The sequence below is a fragment of the Ostrinia furnacalis genome, unplaced genomic scaffold, assembly GCF_004193835.3.
Source record: "Ostrinia furnacalis isolate ACB-3 unplaced genomic scaffold, ASM419383v2 OfSCF0780, whole genome shotgun sequence".
NCBI classification, from domain to species: domain Eukaryota; kingdom Metazoa; phylum Arthropoda; class Insecta; order Lepidoptera; family Crambidae; genus Ostrinia; species Ostrinia furnacalis.
In genome coordinates this window covers 868,481-886,715 of record NW_021131019.1, presented here as the reverse complement: position 1 = coordinate 886,715, position 18,235 = coordinate 868,481, and positions in this window count along the sequence as shown.

Genomic DNA, 18,235 nt, shown 5'->3' with positions numbered 1-18,235 from the left:
ATTAATCGCTATCCATCTGTTAAAGAGGACACGTGAGATCATTATTTGGTTTTATAACCATAAAAAATGGTCTAATTGATCCCATAGGTGGGCCCAAAGTGAGGTATATTTTCAAGTCACATTTATGGTATATATTAATCATTTATTAAGAAATTAAATGTGTTTTTCTTTAAGGATATTTATTGGGCTTTTAAATAACACCAATATTGTTGGGGCACCATGATTGTGTCAGAAGAAAATCGTTAAAGTTCGCGTCACGGAAGGTGCGGTTTATTTGATGTTGAGTATATCTCATTTATCTTGATCTTACATTATAAATGAGGAATACCTATATTTATATGAGAAAGAATTACTCCAAATGACGCACTCATAATAATGTTTTTAACTAAACATCAATTGGTATTAGAATCGTTATTCGTGTCTATTAATAGCATTTTGTTTGGAAAAGGAGGAATACCACCTAGGTGACTCTTTGGCTTTGTTTGTTGAAATAAATAAATAATAAATAAATATTCTTGGACATTTTACACTGCGCCTCTACTCCTCTAGTCCCAAACTAAGCAAAGCAAAATAGACAATAGGCAATGTTACTTGACTTACTTATACATATTCAGAAATGAAAGAAAGAAAGAAAAAATATTTATTTGATACTAAATGATACTCATTGACATTACAAAGCAAAAATAATAAATAGTGAATGCAGTTTTTGCTTTAGTTCATTATTGCAGCAAATGGCAGTCCACTGCTGCTGGACATCAGCCTCCCAAGGAGTAGTACAACAGAACACAATGTCTGGCTACTCTGTCATTAGATCTATCTTCTTGAGGTCCTGGCGTCGGTCTATCGAGTATGTTTATTTACAACAAACTTGTCCTTTGTTGTGAACTCCTAAGTAATCCATGACCAAGTAGTTTTTTTTTTTGAGGCAAAAATATTCCTTCGTTTGAAATATTATCACAAGCAAAATTTTATGTGAGAGTTTCTGATAATGAAACACTCTGAATAGGTATTAAAACCATTTGGAAATGTTTGCTAATTCCCCGCCAGAAAAGAACAATCGCGGCGCGTGAGTGCTATGTGTTGTGCATTAAGGCGGTGTTTGGTCTGAGTTGGGAGCGCAAGCGCAGCGTATGCAAATTATTATTAATTTTCCCAGATATACTAATTTGGGCACTTTATCGCTGGCGCAGAAACGTGGCTTTATTGACACTTTTACGCCGTAACTGCTGAACCGACTTAAAAGAAGTCCATCCTACCAAAAAAGAAATTTTTTTCGACTATTTAAACTCAGGACACTTACACGGTTCGCCAGCTGCATGCGATTAATTAGTTATTTTTAGTAATAACTCGCTAATAAATGTCAACCTACCTAAAAAAATATTTTTAACATTTTTCCTCCGTTCATGTTGTTGGCGCCCAACGTGGTGTTAAATTTTTGCAAAACATTTTTGGTCGGAAGACAATTGTAGATTGCATTAAAAACTTAAAAGCTAACTTATTTAACAAAAATCTACCGCATGCATGTGTAAAATAATGAACAAAATTGTTTTAATAACAAAGATAGACTAGAAGACTATCCCGAACTCTTACGACTTGTACCACACGAGCGGAGATTAGCGAGAATAGACTAGTACAGCAACATGAGCCGGGCTTTCCACTACAGCTTTGTACATTAACTTCCTTTATACACCTGCATTTAAAGACAACGTATTGTTTTATTTGCCTCTCTGAGTGAATATTGTACGGAGGGAAGCTACGCCGCGTATTTCGCCTTTAAGTGCACGTAATACCTCTGAAGCACACTCTCAAATTAATGCGGAGGTCTTGTACTGTTTATTTAATACTTAAACGTTGAGCATTAAACCAGTTATTAACACTTGCGGGGGTAAGTTGGCGTGTTCGTTTCTTTTTAACGCGTTCGTCGATGCGCCGCTGCGTAGTGTTTTGACTCCAGACATAGTTTGAGAGGACTTTCGTTTTGCTGAAAAAGTAAGTAGTTTCACTTAGCTTTTGACGCATGGCGGGTTTTTAACGTATTTTCCAACACTTTTCTGCTTTTATTTAGCTTAACGGTCTGCGGGTCTTGGAATTTCATCCTCCTCAGTTTTTATATGAATAAACACAGCGTTTATTAGGTTTGTGTTTCAGTACTTAAAATTAAGATGGTAAGTAATTGCCAAAATGTGAAGCACAAAAGACACAAAAGACATAAACTTTTTTCATGTTTTAGTTAGATTAATTGTGTCCTTTTTTTCTATTTATGATATAAATCCTTTAGCAACAAAAATTTAAATCCTAAACCATCCTGAAAAGATAGATAGTTAAAACGTCTTTATATCGCTATCTACATTAACCGATAGCAGACACCTACACGGGCTAGATGTGATGATGCGAATTTGCACGCTGGATCATTACCACACATTGCCTAACTCGGTAATGACGTTGATGAGCGTCAGCGATGACGGCTCGCACCCCAGTAACTCGGTAGGGCGCGTGATGCAGTGTTTGCAGAGATAGGGCTAGATATGTAGGTACTTAGTAAATAATATGAACTAAGTAATATAGGAATAATAGGGTGTTTAATATGGCAAGCAACCTTTCACTTCCAATAACCTTGCTATCCGTTTAGTTGATAACCTTTTAGTGCTGTTAATTACTTTTTTAAAGACCTACTTAAGTTGTCCATCTTTCTGCAATAGTTCTTGCACATAGCTGGTGATGCGTTCAAAGTGCAGTAGGTTTTAGAATGGCACTGAATTTAATAAAAAAAAATCGTGCGTGAAATTTAATATTTTAACAGGTATTTTCATAGGTACCTATTTGATTATTTCACAAGATTTTGTTTAAGAAAATACTTTTTATTTATTTTGTTTTTTATTCTATTGCCATTATAAAAAATGCAACAATTTATTATTACAAGAAATTCTTTAAAATTGGCAACCAATCATTAGAAGACTATCTTTAGAGGAGAATAAGATAAATCAACAGGAATGAATACTCCCGTCACTTCTCCGGGGTCACCCGCTGTCGGCCGGACGCGTCATCGCGCCGTGTTTGCAGACAGATAGCCGCGACCAATCTCTGGCCGCCCGCCGTTCGGGGTGACAGGAACAGGGGAGCACTGAGCCGACTCTTTTTAAATCTATATAAATAAAAATGAATTGATGTTCGTTAGTCTGATTATAACTCGAGAACGGCTGGGCCGATTGAGCTGATTTTGGTTTTAAAATGTTTGTCGTAGTCCAGGGTAGGTCTAAACGGTGAGCAAATACGCGCGCGATATTGTTTTTCTGTGATAGACAAAATTCCACGCGGGCGAAGCCGCGGGCGGAAAGCTAGTTGGGAATAAAAAATTGGGTATAAAACGGCTGCAGTCAAATTAAATTTAATGTAGGTAAATATTGTAAAATTATAAGAATATATCATTACAATAAGATAAATCAACAGCAATGAATACTCCCGTCACTCCTCCGGGGTCGCCCGCTGTCGGCCGGACGCGTCTTCGCGCCGTGTTTGCTTTGCAGACAGATCTTTGGACGCCCGCCGTTCGGGGTACAGTGGAGCTGTGAGCAGACTTTTTTAATAGAAATAAATTTAAAATAACCCAATTTGTTGGTACATTTAAGTTGGGCTGGCATAAAAAAATATTAATTTTAACCTCACAAGTATTACTTTTATTTATAAATAATTTTATTAATAAAATTTATTGAACTAATACTTTTATAATATTTTTAACATACTCTATTATATTTTGTTAGTATTAGTATATTTATAAAATTGCTCGTATTTACTAAAAAAAATAATTTATATCAATAACAATAATAATTAATTAAATCTATTAGTATTGGATATCGATTGACGTCAGATCCGGCAACTCGCTTCGTCGATTCACTCACTCATTCAAGTTCTTACTCACTCGGTAGTTCACTTTATTATAATTCGAGTACCGAACAGTCAGTCGCTATCCAACCTCTGCTGTTAACGGACGTCTCGAGGAAAGTTTGTGAAGTGTTTTAAAGTGTTTAGTGGTGGAAATACTGCTCGAGCAAACTCAGGTTAGTAATTTTTTTTATTATGTACATTAATATAAAATAAGGAATATTAGTGATTGTTTGATTTTTATGACATTTATGTTTCCATTATTATCTATTATATCTATACTTCTGTACTAATATTATAAATGCGAAAGTAACTTTGTCTGTCTGTCTGGTCTGTCTTGCTTTCACGCCTAAACCACTGAACCAATTTTGATTAAATTTGGCATAGAGATTTTTATCCCGGTTTTTGAAACAGGGACGCGCGCGATAAAGTTTTTCTGTGACAGACAAAATTCCACGCGGACGAAGCCGCGGGCGGAATATTATTCCTGAACTCGCTACTTACTCCGTACCTACTATATAACGAAAACGTAGCTTTTTCAGCCAAACAATTGCACAGCTTTGATAACCAATTTTTAAATTATAAAATAGCAATAGTGGTGTGATTTATGAAAACTTATTCCAATATACCATTCAAAGTCAAATTCAATTAATATTGCAATCAAACAATGCCATTTTATTGCCTTTTTCAACGTTCAAATATTTTTGAGCAATTTAATTTCCTGTCGCGCTTTTAAACGACTATTAAACAATTCCAATCTAAATTTCCAAATGCCTAGCGTAATGCAGATGCCATTGTAGTTATAAATAACATCGGCAATCTCCACTGCGTTCCTGTTCAAATCGGAAGCGGCTCCTCGGGCATAATGCGTTGACCTAGGTCGGCCTCCTTGCGGCTGCAACCATTACTCATTGAAAATTATACCGGACTAAGTGGTGTTTCGGGTAGTATCCACTCATGCGAACAGCCCGACTCTCCTCTACCAACTTATACTAACCATTATTTTAACGAACTTCAACCTTATCTAAAAGACGTAAAAGTGGACTCGCCCGCAAAAGCCAAATATTCATTGCAACTAGTTTAAATGAAGTGTACGGTGCGGTGTTCCCTACGCCCTCGCCAGTTTCGGATGCACGTCGTTTTTAAATTAGTATTTTGTACACGAAGTTGCTTCCTACATAACTTATGTGAGTTTCTTTAGACATCAGAATCTTCAACGTCATACTCGAAATTATGACTATTTTCAGAAAACTTTTCGCTGAAGTAACCCTCTTGAAGTAACATTTCTATGAAATGTTGCAGATATTATATTACTTAACTTTACATTATGACATTGAAACGCTTTGTTCGAAAGCTTATAAGTTTCTACGAAAATGCTACGAGTGTGCTACGAAAGACTACGAGAGTACCATTAATAGAATAACTTATGAATTTTATTATTTTCATCTGCTTTTATTAATAGTAGCTGACTTTTGACCTTAAGAAGACCGATTTCTCAAACACTAAATAAGTATTATGATAAAAAATATTTTAATAATTAATAGATAGTCTTCGAACTGAATCGGCGATTTTTAAGATAATTAACTTTGCATGTCACTTGAGGCATAGACAACGCGGTATCACAAAACTAGGTCTTTGTGTCAGGAGAGGAGTGATCTAAGGTCCTTATTGCTTTATCACGTTCAAGTTTATACCATCACGAGCAGATCACTGGTAACATTGTTAAGTGCACCGCGCACGGCTCCGTCTCAATTTATCATCGTTCATTAACCGCCAGGAGGAGCCACATGTCTCCTGTGGCCGTATTACCGAAAGGGTATGACTTTGCCGAACAGGCTTGAACTAACTAGGTATATGTAATAAATAACGCTCAGTTAAGTTATAAGCACACGAAGCGTTGCGGTGATGCAGTATTAGGGAGTTGTAGCGCTCCTAATTGTGCTATTGTAATAGCAGATGTGCTAGGGATCGATGATCAGAATTCGAATTTGCGAGTGTATTTTTGCATTATAATGATAGTTCACAATTTAAGTAAGTCGATCCCTCATACTTATCATTCTTCATTACTAAAATTCAATATAGGATATCTACTATCTATTAAAATACTCTGTAAACTAAATTTAATAGTAAAGATAAGTTCTTTATATCGTTGGTCTACGTAGAGCTTCGCCGCAATACACTTAATGCTCATAATGCCAAATTCGTAATAGCCCACATGATTGCAGATCCTACACTAAATCGACTTAAACTTAGGTAATATCTTGAAAGCATAAATACGAAGAATATTTAGTCCTACTCAAAATTATTGAAGTCATAAGTTATTATTATTAATAACATTCAAAGAACATAATTCATCCCATCTAAATTCGACTCCTAATGTTAATTAATAAATTAAGTAACTCTCAAGAAAACTTTAAGCAGTGGGTCGAACACGAACCCCAAAAAGGTACAGAAGAACTGCTGCAAACACAAACACTCATATACAAGAAATACCTAGCACCAAATCAACGTACCTCTCTTAACATAAAAACTAATCATTTAGTAAAACCCATAGCATGAATAGTCTTTACCATAAAACCAATAACAAATGAAGTTGATATTTTTTTGTGTATGCGTCTAGGGTAATCAAAACCAAAAATATAAATTTCTATAATGTATAATTATGTATAAGGCAAATGAACATAATGAGAATATACTATTCGGAAGACAAACATTGTTATTTTAAGTGTCTTATCAGTAACCAGCTGCTGAGCCAGCAGGATAAGTTCGGAAAAAGGGGGTTTAGGGAGGAATGCATTGATTAATAAATAATCAATTACTGGACTGAATATTTTTTGGAAGTTATTTAAACGGATCTTCTGTATTCCATATCAATTTAACACTAAAGTAGTAGGTAAGCCACGGATAAATTATTTAAAACTAGCTTTCCGCCCGCGGCTTCGCCCGCGTGGAATTTTGTCTGTCACAGAAAAACTTTATCGCGCGCGTCCCTGTTTCAAAAACCGGGATAAAAACTATCCTATCCCTTTCGGACCCGCGCTTAAACTAGAAAGAAATTTGTAATTTTGAACATGAATTTTTGGTAATTTGGAGCCGCAGATTACGAATCTGCTATAATTTTCCCGATTTTCCGCCGCCATCTTGGAAAATTCCTATACCAACAATTGTATCAAACTGGGCCCTTCACTTCCTACGTACAATTGTGAGGGTCAAAATTGTAAGGGTTTTGGAAATTTTATCAAAGGCACGTATTCCGAAAAACGTATTTATAACCAGTAAAAAATAAACAGGTTTAATTTATATACCAGTATTTGCCATTTAATATTGATTTGTGGGCAAAACCATCTGTTCCATGACCTCAACAGTAAATATAGCGCTCGAAATATTCCTATGGAGTTTTAATATCTCCTGGATCATGAACAGCATCTCCTGGAAGATGTTGACGATTGAAGGGCTTCGTCTGCCATGCTGCTTGCATACTCAGAGGTATGTATCGTCATGATTGTCTGAGCCTTCATCAGCAGAAGAGGAGTAGTTCATCTGAAGTAGTCGAAACTAGCTTTTGTCGTTGTCATAGCTCTTATCCCCAGGTGCATAGAGCATCTCTGCGATAGTAGCGTCGTTGAAAATCGGAAACATGGTGCGGAAACCATGAAAAATTAATAATTATGAGAAACTTAAAATACGCATAAGGTATTGTACGGCCCACGTCGATACAATTGTGTCAGTAAAGTTCGTTAAGCTGTTACGCCAAAGCCTTTGCTCACAAGTAGTCACTGTTATCACAAAAAGATGCTATTTTTAACTATTTGTCTAATCAATAACTTGTATATTACTACAATTACAAAATAAAACCATAGTAGGCACTTTCTTTCGCCAAGTCGGGGAGCGCAATCAGTCATGAACTGTACAGGTTGTAACCTGCTCACCAACTGCGCTTCGGCCAAAATTTGCACGGGAGGTGAAAGAACGCATCCCGCACAATCGTACGATACTCAGCCCATCCNTTACCCGGCCTTAAGAGCATTATGATCCCGCGAGGATTCTGCCTTCCAAAGAACAGGCCGGTGGTGGGGTAGACAAGTTAAAGTAACTCACGCGGACAAATTAAAAATGTGAGAAAGATTTATTCATTGTTACGAGTACTTAAAGACTACAATCTCCACCGAAAAACATTTTCTTTTAAGTATGTTTTTACATACAGTCGCTAGCTCATTAGCCAGAACATTTTAATGCTACATGTAGTTACATATTAATTATTTTTCAATAATTCAAATAAAAAGGCACTTATAATTAATTTTTTGGATCACTCAGATTAAAAAAACACCTTTATTTAGATTATATTACTTACTGTCCTCTGTCTGCCTGTTTGCCCTTATGGTGTCATTAAATAATTATTTTGTTGACAAAGAAAGTTGTAATAGATTTCCCTTAGTTATGTGTCCTAATAAAATATTGTAATGCATGGTGCCCCTACCGCGACCGTACCCTTGACATTTCGGTAATGCTGCCGATCTCTAAAGGGTTGGTTATACTCACCGACGTACTCGTCTGTACGTGTATACTGAATGCAATTTCGGTTGGCATTAATGTTTAATGGGACCTCAACATTATTCGTAGTATGATATCATGATTAGTGAGTTTTTAATGTTATCAAAATTTAATGAATACATACTTGGAATAAAATAATACTTGCGACCGGCTAAACCCAATTCTAATCCTAAAATGGATCCATATTTTTACTAGTTTACGAGTACATGTTGCTATTCTGAAAACCAGCTGGGCAAAAAGTCGAAAAAATGTGATAGGGTTAGGATTTGATCATGTGCGTTCCCTTCGAGAGGCCACTGTGGAAAATGAAGGTTTCGTATACATAAAGATTTAGCAGGACCTCTAAAACAAATGTAGCCAGAATGATAAATTTGTAGGTGTTGTAAGTTGGACGCTACAACTCGCCGTATGTGGTCCCTCAGATGAACTATGTCAAATGCCAAATTACTGAATCTGACCAAATAAGATGATTTTGATGAATGGTAATATTTAGGAGGTAAATCGTAGGGCTACATACGAAAATAAGAGCTCTGCATAGTTACTGCAAATAAAGAAAATCCAATCAAACGATGGGCCCTCAGTTCTCCAGTGCACAAAATTTAATTTAATGCTACAAATTGGAACTTGAGACTAAGTTTCTTTAGTAAGGTTTTAATTTCAGCAGAAGTAGCCACAATGCTACCCTGAGAGTACAGGGTTTATATATTCTACTAGTACAGAATAAAAGCACTAGTAAAGTGAGCCCTCGGAACACACGCTAAAAACCAATTCCATGAGAAATATCTCGCCCAACGCATTGTTTAATAAAAATAGTTTACAGCATTTTATGTACAAAATTTGTAGTTTAAAATTGTATTCAAATATTATTGCTATATAAAGTATTTAAAGAAATATCTTGCTTCTTAAATTCTCCGTATAGATTTTGTGTATGTTAACCACATTGTCGATTTTTTTAGGAAACTCAAAACAAAAGTATAAGTACCTAGGTATTCTGTACGATTGCCTAAGAGGTATTTGGAGATAAATCCGAGTCTATTGATTATTTTTATTTCAATTAAATACGACGTAATTTTTTTTTATTTAAAGTAGGTACCTACGCATTGTGTGATACGGAATAGATTTAGAGCTGTGATACAACAAAATCGATTATTGCCGCGGTTCATTAATCAATAGCAGTGAATCGTTCGTTCGTTTCAGCCAAAAGACACCCACTGCTGGTCAAAGGCCTCCCCTAAGGATTTCCACAATGGCCGGTCCTGTGCCGCTCCCATCCAGGTACCTCNATATTATTACACCTTCCACCTTGTCTCTAAATACGATAACTTTTTTCTAAAACGTGTGGCCCGAGGGCTCACTTTACTAGAGCTTTTATTCTGTACTAGTAGAATATATAAACCCTGTACTCTCAGGGTAGCATTGTGGCTACTTCTGCTAAAATTAAAACCTTACCAAAGAAACTTAGTCTTAAGTTCCAATTTGTAGCATTAAAGTAAGATTTGTGCACTGGAGAACTGAGGGCCCATCGTCTAATTGGATTTTCTTTATTTGCAGTAACTATCCAGAGCTCTTATTTTCGTATGTAGCCCTACGATTTACCTCCTAAATATTACCATTCATCAAACTCATCTTATTTGGTCAGATTCAGTAATTTGGCATTTGACATAATTCATCTGAGGGACCACATTCGGCAGGTTGTAGCGTCCAACTTACAACACCTACAAATTTATCATCCTGGCTACATTTGTTTTAGAGGTCCTGCTAAATCTTTATGTATACGAAACCTTCGTTTTCCACAGTGGCCTCTCGAAGGGAACGCACATATTTGATCGGGTCACATCATTATAGCAACCCGAAAAGCCTAATCGTGACTCTATAAACATTTTTGAGAGTTATTTTGAGATTTAATTCAATTAAAATCCATCGGTAACTAACGAGTGTAAGCAGATTTGTAAAACCCAACTTTAGCGCTGATTGCGACAGGAAGCTCTAATTTCGAAGTAATTCGTATCGAGTTCGACACACGGGCGCGCGGTGACCAAGTGAACTGCCGTCCCACTCGCAAATTGTTTACGACAACCCAGTTTTGGAGGAATTGCTTAGATTCACTTCGTAGGGAAGGACTGAGGTGGGATTCGATGCCGATAGTTACTCATCGATGCATTCAATGTTTGATATTGCATTTAATAAAACGATAGTAATTGACTACGTAACTAAGATACTAAATTAAACACCTGCAACCGCTAACGCTTTTTTATATCGCTCATAATTGAATAAATTGCTTACTTTGGGGCTAGCTGGCGCTGTGTGAAATTGTCCAAAGATTTATTTATTTATTATATAGAAATTCGTGATGTTACTCCAGAATTCTACATATACATATAAAAAATATGTAGAAGGTAGGTACATACATGGGATAGCTTCGTTTTGGCGGCTCTTGAAAGGCATTTGACAATTGACATGAGCTAATCATGTCAAATGTAAATTAACTGGTAGAAAGGTGTTAGGTAATTCTGTATAGTACCAACCTGTGCCAGTGTAAGTAAGTAACTTCAAATCAGTGATGTTTCGATACCTTTAATCGATTACACTACACCACTGAGTCGAAGACAGGAAGCCGGGGCAAGTTGGACCGGGTGGGCACTCTGTCCGAGTGGGGCACACTTCAGCGTTCCTGGACCGCTCATTTACTTCGTAACTCAGTTAGGCTAGATTGAGATAGGTAACTTTTAATTTTGTTCCGAGTTACCGCTGAAATATGGTGTAGTCACTTTTAGATAGTGTAGGCACAGTTTCTAAATTGAATACGGTTTTAGTACAGGAAAGGAAATCTATGCTTGTAATGTCAGTATAATAATAAGTATCTTACTTTGACGCTTTTTCCTGACTTGCACGAGCGTCGCATTAATAAATCAAAACTCATAAAACAACGCTTTGGAGACTCCTGGCACGAAACGTCAGCGATAAATATGCGCGCGAGAACTTTTTGTCAACCCATCATATTGAAGTTTCAACATCATTCCACCTGAGGGCAGCGCGATCGCTCGCAGTGACAGACACTTGTTTTGACATGTTTAGCGAAGTTTGACACGTCTACTTACCTGCTGACAAGCACTCTGCGTGACTGCCCGCCCCTCCGATAAACTTTCCAACTTTGTTCATTTTGTAAAAGTTAAGTTAAAAATCTCAGGGACCATCAAAACTTTAAACTAAGCGAGTGATACTGAGAACAGAAAATAAAACAAGATTGTCTCAAGACGGTACAGAAGGTAAGGAACAGTTTAAATAGCAAGTTAAAATATGAGCCGAGGTTATTCATGCCATTTCAAACCTGCCCAAATTCAACATATTTTTCCTCGAAACAAAAGCCGATTCATTTTTTACTTACCTCTTATAGATTATTTATCGTGTTTTACAATACCTAACATTTCCTATAATTATGTGTAAAATATGGGCTTTTGCTAACTCTACATTTAATGTTAACGATGACGAGATAAAAGTGCTTTTTAAAAGCCTACTTATTTGCAAAAATAAATGAGTTTTTAAATCTATAATCTCTCAATCGTACGAATCAAATCAAACAAGCGAAGGTAGCACATCCATTACGTCTAATCCTATGACTTACGAGTTCATATTACGCTCCAGCGGGAACGAAATTTGAATGGCAGTCGCTGCGTGCTAGCTATGCCCGCCGAAGATTACCGCAATGCGTAAGCCGTGGATTAACCATAGTTTACACATAACCGTCCATCGATCTCCCTTGATTGGCAGCGGGGGCGCTGGCGTCGACAGTCCGCCGACTATCCCACCTATGCTTTAAGGGCTATGCACGTCAGAAAATTCGCGAATATAGGAATAGAAAGTCGGATTAAATGTCAGTAGCTGAAGAAAAGAGGTGTTTGTGCGACGAGAACTGAATTTGTAGAGTCAAGTTTTAATAGTTATCATTATACATTTATTTTAAAGAGCTAATTAAAGAAAAATTAGTCCTCTATTTCTAAACTATATGCTTCGCTAGCTCTCTGACTATCGCCAACTAGCCGTTAGCTTATTTAACTCCGACTCCATTAACCGTGTGATAGATTTTCCTCTATAGTTTCGAGGGGGCCCACCAGAAATTGGATGCAATGAGTGCCTGGGTTTGACAGTGTTAAGCAATAATCTACCTTAATTAGTTAGTCGAAGTGACTTTTATGAAAACTAGGGTACAGTTAGAAATACCTAGTTAACTATGTATATTTACAATAATAAAGTTGGGAATTTCTTGCAACCAGGCCATATTAGGCGACTCTGTCTTACATAATCATAGAAATCAAAAAGAACCCAGAAAATATTACAACACAAACACTGTCCGAACCGCCTGAAAGTCACGTAAAAATAATTATAGCGTTCGAATCATAAAGGTTCTCGACAAAAGCGTGGATTGAAAAATTAATACCATTAAATGCAAAGAGTGTCGCGAACGTGACAGCGGGCGGACGTTAATGCCGCCGGACTAAACAACGTTAGAGCACCCTTGTTACTGCAATTACCCGGCAAAATGCCGCCCGGTTAAAACGGCCGGTTTAAAGTTTTCACCCGGATTTCGCGCATCACGCGACAGATTTAATGTATCAATCAGACGTCGCGGCGCGTCGCTAAATGTTTTTGTACTCTCCGTTTTGTTTGCGATCGATTGTGTGGGTTTTGTGAAACAGCAGTCATGATTCAATACAATGTTTTTGTTTCAAATAACTGGATTGCCTGGATGTGATCGATTCCTAGCGATTAGACCATCTCAGTCCCTATTTCTTGAATTTGTTTAAAGGAATAGATATTTTAAATTGGTTCATGCATATAACGTAAACTCTGAAAAATTGCTACCAAGCCCTAAAATGTCCTTTTGTCGTGACATTTACACTACTTCAGACAAAGATTGGCTAATTAAAACGCACACTGAGACGCATATGGTCAAGTTTATAGAAAATTAAATAGACAACAATTATTTTATGATCCAAGAATTGGAATGCAATTTAATTTCCTATTAAAAACGAGGAAAATATCGAGTGAGCTCGTACCGCGCAACTACGGCAGCCGTAATAACTGCCGAAGAATCAGTTTATTGGAAACTTCATTTAACTTTCACTGATAACTGACAAAGGCGATGCACGTGTGAAAAACAATGGTATTTATTCCACTAAAAGAGTTAATCTCAGCGAAATTAATGGACAAATTGATGGACTCATTTATCGTTCGACGATTTAAAGGTATTTTTATAGTGGGACAACATAAATTGTGCGTTTCGATACTGTGGCTTAAAATGACAGTAAAATATGTTCGGCTTAAAGAGAATATGAAATGAGCCACGAGCGATAAACAGCAATGACCGGCGATGGATATGAGCAGCTTTGGCCTTTACGAATTTACCTAAATGGATATGTCACGTGAAATCGTGAACTCCGACAGTTTATAATATAACGCGTGAGATTATAAACTAACAGTGGTTTAGTTTAGATCGCGATCTTACTAACTACTGACGGAATTCTCAATTTAGCGATGAGAGATATTGTCTCAAAAATGTTGTGATACATAAGTACATACTTCTTTTTTCTGAACTAATGAATGATATTTTTAATTGTAAAATTAACTGGCAATCACTTCGTTAAATACAAACCGTGACCTCGCATTTATTTAGTGTTAACATTTTGTCATTTAATGAGAAGCGCAATGTAGAGCTGTAATAATATGTTAATTGAAATTAAATCGCTTATTTCAGAATTGGTAAACATTTACAAAACGTAGTTTAATGATATAGAATTAATCCCCATCGCAACATCCCCAATGTTGCCTGGGTCAAAAAGCAAGAGTTTAAATTAGTCCGTCAGTTAACTTATCAAAAAATACTCTACACGTATTTTTCACTTTTTCAAACTAATGAAAATTTAAAGTGATAAAGCGCCCCAAAATTCATAAGAAGAGGCCCGTGACGTCAACGCTTGCTTTAAAAATGCCGCACGTTGTGACGTCGTGCGCAAATTCAACGCACCATAACTATGTAATTATTTGTTAGATTGACAAATAAAAATATACGTGTCCAATATTTTTTGATATTAAACATTACGGACTAAAAAAATTTTTTTAGGCAACTAGCCTATTGGTAATGTTTTAATCTGTAGTCATTTCGGTAATCATTGATAACGATAAATCGTTAGCACTGATTAGTATGTCACACATTTCCAATAGTTAATTACTAATACAGCGTTTATTTAAACGTTTATTTATATTTCAGCTAATCTGTGAACAATCATAGATATTTAAGATTATGCTTAAACTAATACGTGTGTACCTAATGTATACGACTTCTTAATTAAATACATAAAATACTTAAATGTCGATAATATGGCTAAACACGGAAAATCCATTTTCTAATCTATTGGATATTATACACGTAAATTGAATTACAGTGATAATAAATACTGATAATGACACTTGCAATGATCAAAACACAAACTATGTTTACGTACGATTGAACTAAATTACCCTAATAAAACAGTTTATTAAGGTAGTAGTTGATACTTTTTTGGTGCAATAGCTCAGAATAATAATAAGTTTGTACCTTACTATTTCATCTAAAGCACAGAATAATAACAAGTACTACGTACAGAAGTTTTACTTCGCGAAGGAATTAAAAAAAAATGTATGCTCAATGTCATTAACAATATGGCGTAATTTGGCCTGTCTCAAGAGTCAAGCACCATTTTGTTGACAAACGTCAGTGATCGGCACTGCGCCGAAGCTATAGGGCTGACTTCGGTAAAATGATGTGACGTGAGGTGCCAAACTGCGGAAAATGGCGGAGGAAATACATGATTTAGCATGAATTATCATGAATAATATTAACTAATTATTTACCTCTCAGTGTTTTGAGGTAACTTAAAAAAGTACATTCTGTGTTTTTATTATTATTTAGGCAGTTAAATACTGCATAGTATTTAGTACACCATTTTCTTTATTTTCTTCCATCATACACAAGAATACGCGTGCGTGAGTCAATATTCGCTCGTATGTGAGGCCTTGTCGAATAGTATCCTGTAGGTGGGCCATTGTGCGTGTTTTGTTTTCGATGTAAACTCGCGGAGATGAACAGGCCTGTCTAAAGTGTCTAAAGGGACCATAAACCTGACTAGCAATGATACCAACATGACAAAAAAGTCGCTGTTTCCTTTTCCCTAGCCCTAAAACGTCAATTAACGTCACTAATTTCGCAAGGTTCGTTATTTAAAATTGGCGTCCGTCTTCCGCGAGGCGTCATAGTCGATTTTGCCGGCAGACACCTCTTAGCAAAGGTGGAGGAATCTCTAATGGACATCCTTTTCAACACATTAATAGGTTTTAAAATTCGCCTAAGTGGCGCGGAACGGGGCAGGGGTTGATGCAAAGCTTTATGTTACCATGTAGGGTTGTCAAATGACACCTTATAATTTATTTTCTATGTCTGTTTTGTGTTATTGCTACACCAGAATATGGTTTATATTCTTCATATTATTATGTAATATTTTTATATGGGACAATATTATTTGATCCTCTAAAAACTAATTGATCTTTTTTGTATGTGCACTTTTAAAAATAAATGATGTTTTTTATTATATTTTATCTTTATATTAATTATTGGGTCTATATTAGTTGATCTACGGATAAATTATGAATGATCTTCATTAAAGGTAACATAATATTTATGTTTAACATACTCTTTTAATATTTGGTAAACAAAAATAATATTTGATCCTCTTTTTTAGTTATTGATCTTTAATTTTGTTAATTTGATGATTTTTATATCAAGTTTGCCTTTTAATATTGATCACCTAATAAATACATTTCGATCTATGTATAACTTAACTTTAAAATATATTTGATTAATAAAAATAAGTACCATAACATAATTATTTTGCAGATTATTTGATATAGACAAAAAATAATTTATACAAATCGAATTATTTAAAAAAGTATCACAATATTGAATATTTGGTGCTCATTTCTTTTATTTTTGAGGACCAACAAGTAACGATCAGATATAATTTTTACATCTCAATTTTTTTTTTGCGAAGTTCAAAAAAGGTTAAAATATCGATCGATTTCATTTATTTTATGTCTCAAAGAAAGAGGATCAATCATTAAAATAGATGACCATTTAGATTTTTTTATTTGCCGTTTTTGCTAATTTAAAAAGATCATTTAAATACATGCCTTTTTATATTACTGCTTCGATGATAAATTAGTTTATGGTGAACTCCCTTATTTTGGCATATTTATTCATAAATAACATCAAATGCTAATACGAAAATCCCCGATTGGATATCATTGATACGTGAATAATGCGATAAGATTTTGTCTATAATATGATTACTTATTATTAAGTTAATAAATGGGCGAAATCAGTGTTTAATGCACCTTTTGTCACGAAACATAACTTTATACGTGACTGGGAACCCTATCCTCACCCCAATCCCGATTTAAAAGTGCTCTATGGGAATTTTCGAACCCACGCCATTCTCCAAAAACCCTTTGTTTTAGCTGTTTCCTTTTGGAATTTCATTGACATGTTTATTCACATTTTTACAGTGCGAACTAGCAAACTAGCTTTAGTTAGAGCCTTTTTTTTCAAAGGTTCTTGACACATTAAGCCCTGCAGCGCATTTTATAAAAGCACACGCACAATGGCATAAATATAGTGAATAAAATTCATTTGTAAAAACCGTGAAATTTCTGCGAAATAAAGCACAATATTTCTTGTGCCTGCGGCGGCAAATATCAATAAAGAACAATCCGATTGGTATTATTAATTATTTTTACCTTTTGATCGTACATTTTGCATGTAAAGATAAGTTATTTTTTATACTTACGTAAAAAGTTTATTGATGTAGGTAGTAACTTTTCCTTCCTTTGATCACGTCGCAACGAACTACTTTTTAAGTTACTGATAAAATTATTCCTTTAAAATGATTTTGTGGTCAATAAAATAGAACCGATCATGACACCTCGTATCACAAAGTCAATTTGCAGGAAGGGGCATCATGGCAAGACAAATAGTGCGAGCGCTTCATACCCACAGATCGGTGCAGGCTCTGCACTGATCCACGTCCTTGACATCTCGCAATCACTCCGAGACGTCTCCAGTATCGAGATATCGAATATCGAGCAATCGAGTGCAAACGTCGAGGATTCGAGGACACCTCGAGAGGCTGGTAACGCGAACTAACGCACTTGATCGTCCGAAGCCGAAGACCGAAATTCGATTAATGTTTGAGCCCGCCGCTACTCGCTCGTTCGAGTTGACTGCGACTAATCGAATCTCAATTCGACACAAGCTTGCGAGGTATTCTCGAAATGCGGGTTGCGCACTGGATTGTTGTATTTGTAATGCGATACCTTCAGGTTCAATTGTCGTATAAACCAAAACCCTACTTTTCAGGAGAGCCAAAAAACGTTTTTTTTTTTAATAAAAAAATCGTAACCTTTTTATTTGAGAAGTTATAAAAAAATGTCCAAGAGAAAACATTAACAAAGTTCTAAATATTTAAAAAATGGGCATCTTCAGTAGTTTTAAAGTTAGCTTGGAGTTACGTCGTTGAAAAAGGCACTCGGTGGTTTATACGACCCATTATATTTGACCTAAAAATAACTCTTTACGTCGTATTTGAATTTTTTGTAAAGACGAGACTGAAATTGATGGCTTAAAAACCATTAGATGTATTTTTTTTGGTTTATATACCCATTGATAAAGTGATTTATTCAAATGTATTATTAAAACTATGTATGTAAATAATGTATT